The sequence below is a fragment of the Hibiscus syriacus genome, unplaced genomic scaffold (assembly GCF_006381635.1).
Source record: "Hibiscus syriacus cultivar Baekdansim isolate YM2019G1 unplaced genomic scaffold, ASM638163v2 tig00002237_pilon, whole genome shotgun sequence".
Lineage (NCBI taxonomy): Eukaryota > Viridiplantae > Streptophyta > Magnoliopsida > Malvales > Malvaceae > Hibiscus > Hibiscus syriacus.
Genome location: NW_024061918.1, coordinates 5220233 through 5229953, shown reverse-complemented (window position 1 = coordinate 5229953; position 9721 = coordinate 5220233).

Here is a 9721-nt window from a genome sequence, read left to right as displayed (position 1 = left end):
GTGAATTGGCTTTTTGAAGTTTAGGAAGTAAGAAGTGTAAAGATTGGAAAATATGCACAATGATTTATAGTGGTTCAACTCCCTCAATGAAGTCTACATCCACTACCAAGCTCCCCACTTATGATTTTCCAACAAATCCACTAATTTGTTCTTTCTTTTTCAATGACAAAGAGATAACCTTTACAAACTCCTTAGTTTTTCACTTGGCTAAACTAGAATCAAAACTCCTTTACAAAGAAAAAGAATTGTAAACAAGAAAACCACTAAAAAGGAAGGTGTTTACAAATTAAAGCTCATAAAAAGACAAATATTTACAAGAAAAAGAAAATAAAGAATGAAAAGCTTTTCTCTTGTGTTTGATTGCTTGGATAAGTGTTGGTAACCTACTTCAAGTGTCCTTAGGTTGTTTTTATAAGTTGGAATGAGTTACTAGCTATTTCTAGCCATTGAGGATCAACATAGTTATTACCTACAACTTTTAAGGCACAAGAGATCAATCATTTTTCAAATATTTCGACCGTTATACCAAAGGGATCGATCTTTTTCCTCGAGGGATCGATCATTTTGTCAAGGGATCGATCTCAAACTCACTGTTGTCCAAGGGATCGATCTCAAACTCACAGTTGTCTAAGGGATCGATCCTTTTTTCAAGGGGATCGATACTTTGGTCAAAGAGATCGATCCTTTCTCTAAGGGATTGATCCTTTGAGCCATAGAAGCTTGGGAACATGACTTTAAAGCACGAAAACGATCGAGTATATTTTGAAAAGGTTTGACTAAGTTTGAAAAACATTTTAAAAACATATTTTTAACTTTTATTTGGACTTTAAATTATTTTTGAAGAGTTTGAATAAATTCAATTTAGTTCAACAAATATTTTGCCTTTTGAAAATATAAGTTCTACAATCTCCCCCTTTTTGATATAAAAAAATCATTGAAAAATAGTTTTTGACAAAAAGTTCCCCCTTATTAAAACATTTAATGAAAAAGAGAATTATTAGGAAAATATTAAAGCTCTCAATTTTTCATTCTTGAAATTGAATTTTTTTCAAACATATATTTCTCCCCCTTTTTATTATATAAAAAATAATTCAAACTTTAAGGTAAAAAATAGCAATAGAGAGTAAGTAGAAATTTTAACATTAAAACCATTTGAAAAATCAAATGCATTCCAAACAAAAATTTGAATTTAAAAGTTTGATACTTAAAAGACATTGAATTTAAACAAAGATGAACAAACATGTTAGTATCACATGAAATTTAATATATCTAAGTCTAATATATTTTATGCAATACCATTTATTGTATTTAAGTGCATGTGCATAAAGCTATCCAAAAATGTTATGCATTGAAAAATTGATATCAATTGTTAAAGAGATATCATTTTCAATAAATCACATGCATAAAATTTAAATTAAGGTCAAAAATTAAGATTTGCAAAAATAAACTATTAAAACCAATTTTGACCAAAATTCATTATGATGAACAAACATTTATCAAAAATCATTAAAACTTTAGAAAATGTCCATCACAATATTTTTTAACATACATGAGATAGAAAATCAACACAAAATCATTTAAGTTCAAAATCATGCATGCATACAACAAATAGACAACCAATTAATCAAAACAAAAATATTAAGATTAGAGGTTACCCATTCCTTTTCATGTGTGGCTAGAGAATTTAAATATCTTCACTTTCATCACCATTGCTCCCACACACCTACAAGAGACATTTAATTGGATTTTTGTATCCAAATTACTTTGGATCCTTGAACGTTAGTTTCAATTCCACTTGTTCCCTTAGGAACCCATACTTGTCTAATTTTAAAATGTTTTCATTTCTTTAAAGGACAAGCATGTTCCATATGACCATGATAATGGCAATGTGAGCACTTTGCCATTATGAAACTAGATGAACTATTTAAAATGATTTCTTTTTCTTTTGTTAAGAATTCAAGCTTAACTTTTAAATCAAAACTTTCTTTTTCAAAATTTCAATTTTCATTTTTGAAAGATCTAAATCCTTTTTCAAAATTTCTTTTGATTTTCAAAGTCCATTTTCCTTTCAAAAGAAAATCATTTTCAACTTAAAATTTTGAAATTATTTTCTTGTATTTGGAGTTCATGGTCTCAAACTTCAAACATAATTCATCATAAGCATCTTGTAACTCATCAAAAGAATATGAATCGAATTCATTAGAGTTAGAAGATACCTTGGGCTCTTCAAAAGCCATTAAGCACACCACCTTTGCTGGTTCTTCTTTCTTGTTTCCATGGATCTCTTCATGCTTATTCCAAAGCTCATTGGCATTTGAACAAGAAGAAAATCCGTCATAGAAATCGGGACCAAATACACAAAACAATATGTGCATGGCCTTAACATTTTGTTGAGCTTTCTTTCGTTCATGGGCGCTCCACTCCTTCGTCTTCTTCTTTGGAGAAGAGTAGCCGTTCTCAATCATCTCACATGCAACAAGATCATTGGATTATATGAATAGCTTCATTAATTTCTTCCAATGATGGTAGTTGGATCAATTAAATTATAGAGGCTAGTCAATCGGTTAAGAGTCTTCCATGTGAAATGAGCCGGAGGTGGAAGTCATCTTCTCGGTTGTGTTGGAAATGGATAGAGATTCTTCAAGGATTGTCTCAAGTATTTTAAACCTTCTAATGAGTCAAGTTCTGATACCAATTGTTGTGCTCAATGAATATCATTCGATGAACCAAAATATGCCAAGAGGGGGTGAATTGGCTTTTTGAAGTTTAGGGAGTAAGGAGTGTAAAGATAGGAAAATGTTGAAAACATTTTGATGTTTCGATATAACAAATTAAGTTAAATGAATTTTAAGATTTTACAAAAGATTTTCTAAGTATATTCGATGTAATTATTCAAATATCAAAATATTACTCCAAGTCTTTCAAAGTTCATTTTAATCCTTACTAAAGTGTAAAATTGTGTTTTATACTTAAACTATTTTAAAACAATTTTACAAAGTATTTCGAGCCTTAATCGAGCCAAAAATATTTTCTTTTTAAAGGGTTTCAAGAAAAATCAGATTGTCCAGGGGGTACAGATTCCCCCCCCAGGGGGAACAGATTCCCCCATGGGGTATCGATTCCCCGGGAACAGATTCCCCCCAGGGGTATCGATTCCCCGGGTACAGATTCCCCCTGCATGGTTTGGCTCCGAGAAATAACAGATTACTCGGAGGGAACCGATTCCCCCCTTGAGGGTCCCGATTCCCTCACTTTTCATCATCCCAACGGTCATAATATTTGAATATTATGAAGGGGTATCGATTCCCTATGAAGGGGTATCGATTCCCCCCATTCTGGGCAGCCTATTTTTGCAGAAAAATCATTCCCAAACGGCTCCAAAACATCCCCAACGGCTAGATATGATTTCAAACACATTCCAAGCTATAAATACAAGCTAAGAACACTTGAAGAAGTAACAGAACAACTATCCAAGCAATCAAACACAAGAGAAGAATTTTTCATTCTTATTTCATCTTTCTCTTGTATATATTTTGTTCTTGTGAGCTCAATCTTGTAAACACCTACCTTAGAGAGGTTTTCTTGTTTACATTTCTTATCCTTTTGTAAAGGGGAAAGGTTCTAGCTTAGCCCGTGTAAAAGCTAGGGAAAGGTTCTAGTTTAGCCTGAAAAAACTAGGGAGTTTGTAAGGTTACTCTTTATCCTCAAACGAAAGAACAAATTAGTGAATTTGTTGGAAAATCCTTGGTGAGGAGCTAAGGTAGTGGACGTAGACTTTGATTGAGAAAGTCGAACCACTAAACATCGCTGTGCAATTCTCTATTTTTCAATCTCCTTACTCCCTAAACACAAAACCGTTCCGACCCCTCTTTGCAAACCGTTCCGGTTGTCGATTCGAGCTTCCGAAAATCCTAACAATTGACAGCAGAGCTTAAATCGTTAAGAAGGTTTAACCACCTTGAGACGAACCTAGAAGAAGCTCTACCAATTCCCGACGTAACTGACAAAAAATTACTTTTTCCTCCGGTGCTTATTATCTTGAAGAATATCCTATTATGGATTCACAACCGGTCAACAAGCCACCATTCTTCAATGGAGAAAATTATGCACATTGGAAGAATAAGATGATGTACTTCATTCAATCATACAATCTAGGAGCTTGGTAGTCAATCATGGACGGTTACTCCTTTCCACCCGGCAAGTACAACGATTGGAGTAAAGAAGAGCAGAAAAATTTTCAGTTTAATTCTAAGGCTATACATATTCTATTTTGTGCTTTAGGCCCAAATGAATATGGAAGAGTCTCATCTTGTTCCAGTGCCAAAGAGATTTGGGATAAGCTCTAAGTCACTCATGAAGGAACCGACGAAGTGAGGGAATCAAAGAAAAGTCTTCTCAACCATAGCTACGAGAACTTCAAGATGAAACCCGATGAAGACATCAAAGCTATGACGGATAGATTCTCTATGATTGTCAACGGTCTCAATAGATATGGAGAAGTAATCCCAAATGAGAAGCTTGTGAGGAAGATGATTTACTCTCTTCCAAAGGAGTGGCAATCAAAGAAGACGTCCATTATCGAAGCAAGAAACCTAAAGTCTCTCACTCTTGACGAGCTAATTGGTTCCCTTCTCACTCATGAGATGATGGTGAAGGAAGATAAAGAAAGGGAAGAGAAGAAAAACAAGAAGAAGAAGAAGAAGAAGAAGAATGAGGATGTAGGCATCAATGAAAGCTATCAAGATTCAAGTGATGAGTTGGGTGAAGACGATGATGAACAAAAAGAAGAGATGGTCAAGCTCTTGAAGGAACTCAAGAGATTCATGATTTCCAAGGAAGTGAAACATGAATCAACCAAGAAGAAGAGTCCCCCGGTATGTTTTGATTGTCAAAAAAAGGGGCATGTCATGTATGAATGTCCTCTTTTAAAGAAAAAGGGGAAGAAGGCATTTGTTGCATCTTGGAGTGATGAAGATGATTCCAATGATGAAGATGAAGTAGTCAACCTATGCCTCATGACCACTCAAGAAGAATTCGAGGTATCTTCTAACTCAAATGAATTTAATTCATTTACTTTTGATGAGTTACAAGATGCTTATAATAGGTTGTATTTGGGATTTAAGACCATGAATTCCAAATATACGAAATTAATTTCAAAACTCAAAATTGAAAATAAATCGATTTTGAAAGCTAGAGTTGATTTTGAAAATCAAAATGAAATTTTGAAAAATGATTTAGAACTTTCAAAAATCAAAATAAATGATTTAGAAAAGAAAAATTTTGAGTTATAAGTTAAGCTTGAAAGCTTAACAAAAGAAAAAGAATTAATTTCTAAAAACAATCTATTATGTTTAAAAATGGCAAAATGCTCACATTGCCATTATCATGGTCATATGGAACATACTTTTCCTTTGAAGAAAGGAAAACATTTTAAAATTAGGCAAGTATGGGTTCCAAAAGGAACAAGGGGCATTGTAACTAACGTTCAAGGATCCAAAGCAATTTGGATACCAAAATCTACTTAAATGTCTCTTGTAGGTGTGTGGAAGCAATTGTGATGAAAATGATGATATTCAAGATGCTCTAGCCACACATGAAAAGGGAATGGGTAACCTCTAAGCTTAATACTTTTAATTTTGGATTATTTGGTTGCTCATTTGATTTTAAGCATGCATGAGTTTTGGTTTTAAATGATTATGCATCATTGTTTTACTCTCATGTATGTTGAAAAGATGATTATGATGAACATTTTAAAATTGTAATGATTTTTCAAAATTTTTAGTTCATCATAATAACATTTTGGTCAAAATTTGTTTTAATGCAAATGATATCTCTCTAACAATTGATATCAACTTTTCAAATACTTTGATTTTATAAATCTTTAAAAAAAATTGACCTAAATTTAAATGTTTATGCATGTGGTTTAAATAAAAATGATATCCCTCTAATAATTGATATCAAAAAATTTCAAATGCATAACATTTTTAGAAAACTTTATGCATATGATCTTAAATTCAACAATTGGTATTGCATAAAGTATTTTAGTCTTGGATATATTGAATTTCATATGCTACTAACATGTTTGTTATTCTTTGTTGAAATTCAATTTTGTTTAAGTGTCAAGATCCTAAAAGAAAAATTTTATTTGGAATGCATTTATTGAGGGGGAGATTTGATTTTTTTTCAAATGATTTTTAAAATGTCAAATTTACTACTTACTCTCCAAAGTTATTTTGAACTTCAAATATTAGAGTCTTTTTGATTTAACAAAAAGGGGGAGAAGTGTGAAGGTGTTAAAGTGGAGAAGTGTTAAAGTAAGGGGGAGTAATTTCAAACTTGATTTCAAAATCTTAAAATTACTCAAATGTTTTGTTATATTAAAAAGGGGGAGATTGTTGAAAATATTTTGATGTTTCGATATAACAAATTAAGTTTAATGAATTTTAAAATTTTACAAAAGATTTTCTAAGTATATTAGATGTAATTATTCGAATATCAAAATATTACTCCAAGTCTTTCAAAGTTCATTTTAATCCTTACTAAAGTGTAAAATTGTGTTTTATACTTAAACTATTTTAAAACAATTTTACAAAGTATTTCGAGCCTTAATCGAGCCAAAAATATTTTCTTTTTAAAGGGTTTCAAGAAAAATCATATTGTCAAGGGGTACAGATTCCCCCCAAGGGGTATCGATTCCCCGGGAACAGATTCCCCCCAGGGGTATCGATTCCCCGGGTACAGATTCCCCCCTGCATGGTTTGGCTCCGAGAATTAACAGATTACTCGGAGGAAACCGATTCCCCCCTTGAGGGTACCGATTCCCTCACTGTTCATCAGCCCAACGGTCATAATATTTGAATATTATGAAGGGGTATCGATTCCCTATGAAGGGGTACCGATTCCCCCCATTCTGGGCAGCCTATTTTTGCAGACAAATCATTCCCAAACGGCTCCAAAACATCCCCAACAGCTAGATATGATTTCAAACACATTCCAAGCTATAAATACAAGCTAAGGACACTTGAAGAAGTAACAGAACAACTATCCAAGTAATCAAACACAAGAGAAGAATTTTTCATTCTTATTTCATCTTTCTCTTGTATATATTTTGTTCTTGTGAGCTCAATCTTGTAAACACCTACCTTAGAGAGGTTTTCTTGTTTACATTTCTTATCCTTTTGTAATGGGGAAAGGTTCTAGGTTAGCCCGTGTAAAAGCTAGGGAAAGGTTCTAGTTTAGCCCGGAAAAACTAGGGAGTTTGTAAGGTTACTCTTTATCCTCAAAAGAAAGAACAAATTAGTGAATTTGTTGGAAAATCCTTGGTGAGGAGCTAAGGTAGTGGACATAGACTTTGATTGAGAAAGTTGAACCACTATAAATCGCTGTGCAATTCTCTATTTTTCAATCTCCTTACTCCCTAAACACAAAACCGTTCCGACCCCTCTTTACAAACCGTTCCGGTTGTCGATTCGAGCTTTCGAAAATCCTAACAGAAAATATACACAATTATTTATAGTGGTTCAATTCCCTCAATAAAGTCTACATCCACTACCTAAGCTCCTCACTTAGGATTTTCATACAAATCCTCTAATTTATTTTTTCTTTTTCAAGGACAAAAAGATAACCTTTACAAACTCTCTAGTTTTTCACTTGGCTAAACTATAACCAAAACCCATTTACAAATGAAAAGAATTGTAAACAAGAAAACCTCTAAAAAGGAAGGTGTTTACAAATTAAAGCTCAGAAAAACATAAATATATACAAGATAAAGAAAATAAAGAATGAAAAACTTTTCTCTTGTGTTTGATTGCTTAGATAGGTGTTGGTAAACTACTTCAAGTGTCATTGGGTTATTTTTATAAGTTGGAATGAGTTACTAGCCGTTTTTAGTCATTGGGGATCAACATAGTCGTTACCTGTAACTTTTGAGGCATAAGGGATCGATCCTTTTTCAAATATTTAGACTGTTATACCAAATGGATCGATCCTTTTTGGGAAGGGATCGATCTTTTTCCTTGAGGGATCGATCGTTTTGTCAAGGGATCGATTCCAAACTCACTTTTATCCAAGGGATCGATCCTTTGGTCAAAGAGATCGATCCTTTTTCGAAGGGATTGATCATTTGAGCCAGAAAAGCTTGGAAACATGACTTTAAAGTGTAAAATAATCGAGTATGTTTTGAAAAGGTTCGAATAAGTTTAAAAAACATATAAAAACATATTTTTAACTTTTATTTGGACTTTGAATTATTTTTGAAGACTTTGAATAAATTCAATTTAGTCCAACAAACATTTTCCCTTATTTTTTTATATCAAAATATAAGCTCTACACCTTCTTTAACGGATATTTGACTAAATAAGTATTCATGGAAGAGCCACCTAGATTTGAACAATTAGCTGAGGATGGAATGCCTCTTGTTTGTAAGCTTCAAAAAGCTTTATATGCTCTACGAAAAGCACCTCGAAACTGGCACAAGAAGCTTAAGGATAATTTACTAGAAATGGGGTTTGAAGTGTCACAAGCTGATTTTTCACTATTCATCAAAAAGGAGGGAGTCAACTATACATATGTGTTGGTGCATGTTGATGATATATTTATAACGAGAGCATCAGTGCAAGCGATCATACAGGTTGTAAGCGTGTTAGGCGATCATTTTTCTCTCAAGGATCTTGGAGAGTTAAGTTATTTCCTTGGGATTGAGGTGAAGTGGTGTGATGGGGCCACTGTGCTCAGTCAAAAGAAATTTATTCTTGAATTATTGGAGAAGGTTGGTATGAAGAATGCTATACCTTGCCCTACTCTGATGATTGTGGCCTCAAAACAGTGAAGTGGTGTGATGGGGTCATTGTGCTTAGTCAAAAGAAATTTATTCTTGAATTATTGGAGAAGGTTGGTATGAAGAATGCTACACCTTGCCCTACTACGATGATTGTGGCCTCAAAACTATCCAAGGATGAAGGTAATTTGTTGTAGGATGCCAAGGAGTACCAAAGCATTGTGGGATCCTTACTTTACTTGTGTCATACCAGACCAGACTTGATCTTTAATGTGGGGAACGTAGCTAAGTTCATGCACGCTTCTCATGAAGCTCACTTTGTTGTTGCTAAACGCATCTTAAAATATCTACCTGGCACATTGAATTATGATTTTTCTCCTGATGAGAATGGTCTATCAATCATAACCTTTGCTGATGCAGACTGGAGGGTGAATATAGTCGATCGAAGGTTAGTCGCAGGCTATGGAGTGCTCGTTGATTGGTGTCTAATTGCATGGTGTTCGAAGAAGCAAAAATTTGTATCGATATCAACTATGGAAGCTGAATACAAAAGTATAGTCATATTGCAGCCTCTCATGTTACCTGGTTGAGTGCCTTGCTGGTAGATTTTGGACTTTAGTAACGAACTCAGACGGTTGTTTGGTACGACAACACTGGAGTTGTAGCGATGAGTGCAAACCCATCTATCATGCATAATCGAATAATTAAAAAATATTCTAAATATATATTACTTTTTAGTCATCCAAAACTATTTAAAAATTATCTTAATATGATTTTCTATTTTCATAATATCATTAATTAGTTATATAAATAAGTTATATCAACTATTTCAATTAAAATGAAGAGTGTGTACGCATTATCAATAACTAATAAAGATTCTAAACAGATATTATAGTGTAATCACTTAGACTATTCAAAAAAATAAAACTCTACATATTGCTAAAT